The 8,705-nt window shown below is 31.9% G+C and overlaps 1 pseudogene; it reads left to right on the forward strand.

Annotated features, from left to right (window-relative positions):
* Nucleotides 1-2,907: 2,907 nt before the first annotated feature.
* LOC136407212 (U2 spliceosomal RNA) lies at nucleotides 2,908-3,019 on the forward strand (annotated as a pseudogene).
* The last annotated feature ends 5,686 nt before the right edge of the window (nucleotides 3,020-8,705 follow it).

The following is an 8,705-nucleotide window of genomic DNA, read 5'->3' on the forward strand; positions in this document are numbered from 1 at the left end:
TTCCAGCAGTACTAGAGGTTTATATTTATTTTAAAAGTTTTTCTAAGTTCGCTGAGTATCACTTGCACGTCACTTAAAGCTAATCATCTACATAGGTTTTCCTATATTGCCTAAATCCTCTAACTATTTTATAAGAATGAAGTAAATTAAATCAAAATTATATTTAGTGATTTTTTAGACTCAGTTTAACTATATACTTTGGGAAATCAAGGTGAAAATATTTATGTTTATGTTTCATGCTACATATAAAGAAAAAGGCAACATTTTAACATTTATTTATTTAAGCCTTAATATAGTAAGGATTTGGGTATATTTATAAATACCTGAGCAATAATGAATGACAAAATAATAAACACACACATGTTAGATAGTGTTCTAAGCATTTACATGCATTTTTTTATTTCTCACAACAACCACATGAGGTGAATTGAATGTTATACTCATTTATTACAGATGAGCAACTGCTACTCAGAGCAGCTAAGGAACTTGCCCAAAACCCCAAAATTGAGAGAAGTTGGAGTTGGGAGTTGAACCCAGGTGGTCTGAATCTAGATCTATATGAAAGAAAAAGAAGCCAAAGTAGATGTTAGCACAAGAAATGTGCATTGAAAACTTTATCTAATACTAAAAGTATAGATAAAGAATAATAAATTTGGTTCTGACTTTCTTGGAACAAAATAAAACAACATTATCAGAAACAAAATTCATAGTGCTTATAAAATAAAAGGCATAGCAACAACTCATAGTATACATAGCTTCTCTTTCAGAGGATGTTATAAAGGAAAAATAAACAGAGTATTCTAAAAAATAAACACTAGAATAAAATAAAAAGTGATACTTTTTCATATTACCCTTAAAATCAAATCCATAAAATAACATCAGAACCTAGCTCAGGAAAAGTATATTTAATACTCCAAAGCAATATTACCCAAATATGTATGTCCATGGCTTGGCACAATTCCAGAGTAAAATTTAGAATATCCCAAGGAATGTATAATCTACTAATCTTCCCATATATAACACTATAATATCTCTTAATCACTCTAAGCCCCAGGCTCTTCAATTGTAAAATAAGAATTATAATAATACCCCCTCATTGTGTTGCATTGAAGACTAATGAGATAATGCCTAAAGAGTTCTTAAAACATCATCTGACTTATACACTGATTAAAATGTTGACTGTTATCAATAGTAGCACCTCGCTTAAATCTATATTTTAAAACTCTAAGGTGACCTTTCAAAACTTTATAAAAAATGGTAAATTGAAACATTATTATGGCTTAAGGATTTAAAAGTAAAATCTTTAAGTCAAATCAGGATACAAGTCTTAAAAGTTACATGTAGATTTTTGTGTTCTTTGTCATGTTTTTTTCAATATTTTACTTTAGGTTTAATTTTTTGTGTGAAAAACTTTTTCCTTTAATTTAGTTATCTAGATAATATTTAACCCATAGATATATCAATAGAGTGAGGATACATTTCTATCCACACTGGGATACTGCTGAGAGTGAATAGGGGTGCTGAAGTAATTAGTAGAATTAATTGATCTACAACAGATATAAACCAAGAAATTTCAGCAGATATAAAATAGAAAATTACCATACCAGTTATTTCTTTTATATTTCAATAAAAAATAAATGAATTAATGGATATGCATTATTACTAAAAGTTATTTGCAACAACTTTTTTGAGGCAAGTATCATTTGCAAAATTATAATTGCATGCATTTCAATATGTATTCATCTCCGAAACAAATCAAGTATTAACAGTTGCACTCAGACTCAAATGAATTCTAACACTTTATGCAAAAGTTGGGATCTTATACCAGCATACCTCAGACATACTGCAAGTTGAGTTTCATACCACCACAATAAAGCTAATATCACAATAAGATATATTTTTTATTTCCCAGTGCATAAAAAAGTTATGTTTATACTATAATGTAGTCTGTAAAAGCAATAGCATTGTGTTTGAAAAAACAAGTGTGCATACCTTTTTTTTTTTAAGTGAGAGGAGGGGAAATAGAGAGACAGACTTCCACACTGATCAGGATCCACCCAGAAACCCTGTCTAAGGTCAACGCTCAAATCAACCAAGCTATTCTCAGTGCCTGAGGCTGATGCTTGCTTGGATCAATTTAGCTATCCTCAGCTCCCAGGGCATATGCTCCAAACAATCAAGCCACTGACTGCAAAAGGGGAAGAGAAAGAGAAGAGGGAAAGGGAGGGTAAGAGAAGCAGATGGTAGCTTTTCATGTGTGCCCTGACCAGGGATTGAACCTTTCATGTGTGCCTGACCAGGGACATCACATGCCAGGCAGGTGCTCTATCTACTTAGCCAACAAACCAGGGCCTGTACATACCTTAAAAAAAACAAAAAAAAAAAACATTTTATTGGTAAAAACTGCTAATCAACATCTGAGTTTTCAGTGAGCTGTAATATTTTTGCTGATGAAGGATCTGGCCCTGTGTTGATGCTGACTGATCAAGGCAATGGTTGTATTGGAAATATCTTAAAATAAGGCAACAATAAAGTTTGCCATACAGATTGACTTTTTCTTCATGAACGATTTATTTAAAGCATATGACGCTCTTTGATAGCATTTTACACCTGTGGGTCACGACCACTGCGGGGTCGCCTAAAGCCATCAGAAAATACATAATGCATATCAGGTATTTACATTCCGAATCATAACTGTAGCAAAATTACAGTTATGAAGTAGCCACCAAAATTATTTTTTGGTTTGGGGTCACCACAACATGAGGAACTGTATTGTGGGGTCACAGCATTAGAAAGATTGAGAACCACTGCAGTAGAACTTCTTTTAAAATTGGGAACAGTCTTCTCAAATTCTGTCACTGCTTTATGAACTAAGTTTGTGTAATTTTCTAAATTATTTGTTGTCATATCGCTTCTTGGCCTTTTGGCTAAGATCAAGTGTAGTAAATTATTTGTTGTCATTTTAACAATCTTCACAGCATCTTTATCTGGAATAGATTCCATATCAAAAAAATCACTTTCTTTTCTCATTCATAAGAAACAACTCTCAACTATTCAAATTTTATTATGACATTGTAGCAATTCAGTCAAATCTGTAAGCTCTTCTCTAATTCTAGTTCTCTTGTTATGTCCACACATCTACAGTTACTTCCTCCACTGAAATCTTGAATGTTTTGAAGTCAGTCATGAAGGTTAGAATCAACTTCTATCAAACTCTGGTTAATATTGCTATTTTTACCTCTTTCCATGAACCATAAATATTCTTCACATCATCTAGAGTGGTGAATCCTTTCTAGAAGGTTTTCAATTTACTTTGCCCAGATACATCAGAGGAATCACTATCTATGGCAGCTATAAACTTATGAATATATTTCTTAAATAATAAGACTTGAAAGTCAAAATTTTTCTTTGGTTTATGAGCTGCAGAATGGACATTGTGTTAGCAAGAATAAAAATGATATTACTCTAATTGTACATCTCCATCTGAGTTCTTGGGTGACTAAGTGCATCATCAATGAGCAGTAATGTTTTCAAAGGAATTATTTTTTCTGAGTAGTAGATCTCAATCGTGGGCTTAAAATATTCAGCAAACCATATTGTAAGCAGATGTGCTGTTGTACAGATTTTGTTGCTGCATTTATAGGGCACAGGCAAAGAAGATTCAGCATAATTCCTAGGGGCCCAAGGATTTTTGGAAAGGTAAATGATTGTTAGCTTCAACTTAAAGTCACCAGCTGAATTATCCTCTAACAAGAAAACCAGCCTGTCCTTTGAAACTTTGAAGCCAGGTATTGAGTTCTTTCTAGCTATGAAATTTCTAGATGGCCTTGTCTTCCAATAGAAGCTTGTTTCATCTACAGTAAGTCCTCAATGTTATTGATAAGTTCTATGACTTTAAGTAAAACAATGTATAACAAAATCAATATTACTATAATTGACAATATAAATAAGACTTAAGTTTCACAAGACAGAGAAGTTGTGATGAGGAGAGGGAGTCAGAAAAGGATTAGCACAACTTTCCAAAGAGCATTCTCATTTCAGCTTTCTGACTTTTGCCACAGCTATGTATCACCTGTACTACATATTTAATATTTCTATTTAAAAGGATTCAATTTTAAGGCCTAAATATTAACTTTATCCTCATTTAAAATTAGAAAATTCATGAAAAATCACCAGTTTAATGGGCTGGTTGTTTTTTCTCATGAGCATTAAAATAAAGACATAAAAAGAAAATGAGTTAAGTTTCCATGGCATCTCATCAATATTAAAATGAAAAACATTGAGCCCTGACTAGATAGCTCGGTTGGTTAGAGCATGTCCCAAAGTGCAGAGGTTGCCAATTAGGTACCTGGTCAGGATACGTACAGAAATAGATTAATGTTCCTAACTCTTTTTCTCTTTCTTTTTCCCACTCTCTGCCTTTCTCTCTAAAATCAATAAAGTTTTTTAAAAGATACATTTTTTTAAAAAAAGAAAAATCACTGAATAAACAGGATTAGGGTTCAAGGAAATGTTGCACATTAAAAGTCTAAAAGTCTGTTATTTAGTGTAGCCACCTTCATTGGTTTTCCAGATCTTCTGGATACTTTGCTACAGCTTTTACATCAGCATTACTGCTTCACCTTGCATTTTTATATTATAGAATGGCTTCTCCCCTTAAACCTCATGAATATAGCCTCTGTTACCTTCAAACTTTCCTCTGCAGTTTTTTCACCTTTCTTAGCCTTCACAGAATTGAAGAGAATTAGGGCCTTGCTCTGAATTAGGCTTTGCCTTAAAGGGATATGTGCCTGGTTTGATCATCTATCTACACTAATAAAACTTTCTCCATATCAGCAATATGTTTTGCTTTCTTCTCATTTGTGTTTTCATTGAGTATTGCTTTTAATTTCCTTCAAGAACTTTTTCTTCTCATTCACAATTTGGCTTAATGTTTGGTACAAGAGGCCTAGATTTCAGTCTATCTCTGCTTTCAACATGCCTTCCTCACTAAGCTTAATTATTCCTAGTTTTTTATGTGCAAATTTTCCTTTCACTTGAAAACTTAGAGGCCATTCAGGAGTGATTAATTGGATTATTTTTAATATTGTTGTACCTTAAGGAAGGTCATAGAAGAAGAAGAGAGGTATGAGCATGGTAAGGAGAAAAATAGCCAGCCAGTTGGTAGATCAATCAAAACACACACCACATTTAGCAGTTAAATGTGCTGTCTTATATGGGCATGGTTTGGGAAGCCCCAAAATAATTATAATATCATTGAAAATCATTGATTTCATACTTTATCCAGCAAGGCTATCATTTAAAGTTGAAAGAGCAATAAAAAGCTTCCTAAACAAACGAAAAAAAGACCCAAGGAATTCATTACAACCAAACCAGTATTGCAAGAAATGTTAAGGAGCCTGCTATAAAAAGAGCAAAGGAAAAAAGAAATTGAGAGAAAGAAGATGATAAGTTTAAAGAATAAAATGGCAATAAATACATATCAGTAATAACCTTAAATATAAATGGATTAAATATCCAATCAAAGGACATAGAGTGGCTGTATAAATATAGCAAGGGATTAAGAAGGTCATTATCTAATGATAAAGGGAGCAATCCAACAGGAGAATATAACTATTGTATTTATGCACCTAATTTAGGAGCACCTAAATATATAAAGCAGATTTTCATGAACATAAAGGGTGAGATTGACAGCACTACTATAATAGTAGGGGATTTTAATATCCCACTAACATCAATGGATAGACCCTCCAGAAAAAAATTTAACAAAGAAATAGCAGACTTAAATGACACACTAGATCAACTGGATTTAATTGATATATTCAGAATATTTTACCCTAAAGCAACAGAACGTATATTCTTTTCAAGTGCTCATTTTCTAGGAGAGAGCACATGTTAAGACACAAAACAAGTCTTAATAAATTTAAGAAGATTGAAGTCATATCAAGCATCTTCTCTGATCACCATGGCATGAGACTAGAAATCAACTACAATAGAAAAACTGAAAAACATTCAAACACTTAGAGACTAAATAACATGTTATTAAATAACAAATGGGTTAACAATGAGATCAAGGAGGAAATCAAAAATTTTCTTAAAACAACTGAAATGAACATACAACAACCCAAAATCTATGAGACACAGCAAAAGCAGTCCTAAGAGGGAAGTTCAAAGCATTACAGGCATACATTAAGAAGCAAGAGAAAGTTCAATTTAATAATCTAACCCTGAAACTAAAAGAATTAGAAAAAAAACAACAAATAAAGCCCAGAGGAAATAAAAGGAAGGAAATAATAAAGATCAGAGTGGAAATAAATACTATAGAGACTAAAAAAAAAATACAAAAGATCAATGAAACTAAGAGCTGGTTCTTTGAAAAAGTAAACAAGATTGACAAACCTTTAACCAGACTCCTCAAAAAAAAAAAAAAAAAAAAGAGAAGACTCACATAAATAAAGTTAGAAATGAAAGTGGAAAAGCAACAACTGACACCACAGAAATACAAAGGATTGTAAGAAAATACGATGAAGATCTATCTGCCAAATTGGACAACCTAAGCAAATAAATAAATTTCTAGAAACATACAGTCTTCAAAAACTCAATCTGGAAGAATCAGAAAATCTCAACAGACTGATTACAAGAAATGAAATTGAAAGAGTTATTAAAAAAAAAGCTCCCAGCAAACAAAAGTCCTGGACCAGGTGACTTCACAGGTGAATTTTACCAAACAATCAAAAAACTAACACCTTTTCAAGCTACTTCAAAAAATTCAAGAGGAGGGAAGACTTCCAAGCTCATTTTATGAGACAAGCATTATCCTCATTCCAAAACCAGGTAACAATACTACAAAAAAAGAAAAGTATAAGCCAATATACCTGATGAACATAAAGGCTAAAATTTTCACCAAATTTTAGCAAATTGGATCCAGCAATATATTAAAAAATCATACAACATGATCAATTGAGATTCATTCCAAGGAAGCATGGAGGTACAGTATTCCCAAATTAATAAATGTGATTCATCACATAAACACAATGAAGGATAAAAATCACATGATTTCATCAATAAATGCTGGAAAAGAATTTAGTAAAATGCAGCATCCATTTATGATCAAAATTCTAGTCAAAGTGGAAATACAGGGAACATATCTAAACATAATAAAGGCCATATATGACAAACTGACAGCCAACATCATACCCAATGGGCAAAAATTAAATCAATCCCTTAAGATCAGGAACAAGACAAGGGTGCTCCCTTGTACCACTCTTATTCAACATAGTTCTAGAAGTCCTAGCCACAGCAATCAGACAAGAAGAAATAAAAGACATCCAAATTAGAAAAGAAGTAAAATTGTCATGATGTGTTGATGACGTGATACTGTACATAGAAAACCCTAAATTCTCTGCCAAAAAATTACTAGACCTAATAAATGAATTTGGCAAGGTGGCAGAATATAAAATTAATACTCAGAAATCAGTGGCATTTTTATATACCAACAATAAACTGTCAGAAAAATAAATAAAGAAAATAGTCCACTTTACTAATGCATCAAAAAAATAAAGAAATAAGTACCTAGGAATAAATTTAAACAAGGAAATAAATGATTTATACTTAAAAAATTATAAGACATTGAAAAAAGAAATCAAGGAAAATACAAACAAGTGGGAGCATATACCATGTTCATGGATAGAAAAAAATTAACATCATTAAAATGTCTATACTATCCAAAGCAATCTATAGATTCAATGCAATTCCTATTAAAATAATAATGGCATACTTGACAGCTATAGAAAGATATTACAAAAATTTATATGGAGTCAATAAAGGAACCCAAACAGCCTCAGAAACCTTAAAAATGAAGAACAAAAAGGGAGGTATCATACTTCCTGATATCAAGTTATACTACAAGACCATTGTAATCAAAACAGCTTGGTACTGGCATAAGAACGGGCATACAGATCAATGGAACAGAACAGAGAACCCAGAAATATACCCACATCTTTATGACCAGTTGATAATTGACAAAGAAAGCAAGAGTATACGATGGAGTAAAGACAATCTCTTTAATAAATGGTGTTGGGAAAATTGGACTGGTATATGCAAAATATAAAACTAGACCACCAATTCACACTACTCACAAAAACAAACTCAAAATGGATAAAAGTCTTAAATGTAAGTAGCAAAACCACAAAAATTAATCATTTATACATCATTAAAGGAAGAATAGACAAGGTGAAATATGACCACTCTTTAAATATGGATTCTAATGTTACAGAGGAGGAATTGAGTTATTCCATTTAACCAAGAGCATATAAAATACACTGAGATGAACAGTATTAGAATAAATTTTTTAGTAATTAAAACTGAGGAAGAATAAAATGAATTTTCTTCCTTGAAAGTACTATGTTCTCTGTCTGGGTTGATAATGATTTAGTCTATAAAAATAAATCTAGCTCACAGAACTTGGAAATTGTTATTTCATCACATATATGTGTGTGTGTGTGTGTGTGTGTGTGTGTGTGTGTGTGTGTGTGTGAAATATAAAATTGAATGTTAATAGCTTTTGCATTTTTGTTACTAGCCTCAGTATATGTACAATAATATTTCGATATCTAATGGAATGTCTTTATTACTTCCATTATCATTTCAGGGATATGTATCAACTAAAAGAAAATTATGTGACTCGCTTTAAAAACCTGTCTGTA

Source organism: Saccopteryx leptura, chromosome 5, assembly GCF_036850995.1.
Source record: "Saccopteryx leptura isolate mSacLep1 chromosome 5, mSacLep1_pri_phased_curated, whole genome shotgun sequence".
NCBI classification, from domain to species: Eukaryota; Metazoa; Chordata; class Mammalia; order Chiroptera; family Emballonuridae; genus Saccopteryx; species Saccopteryx leptura.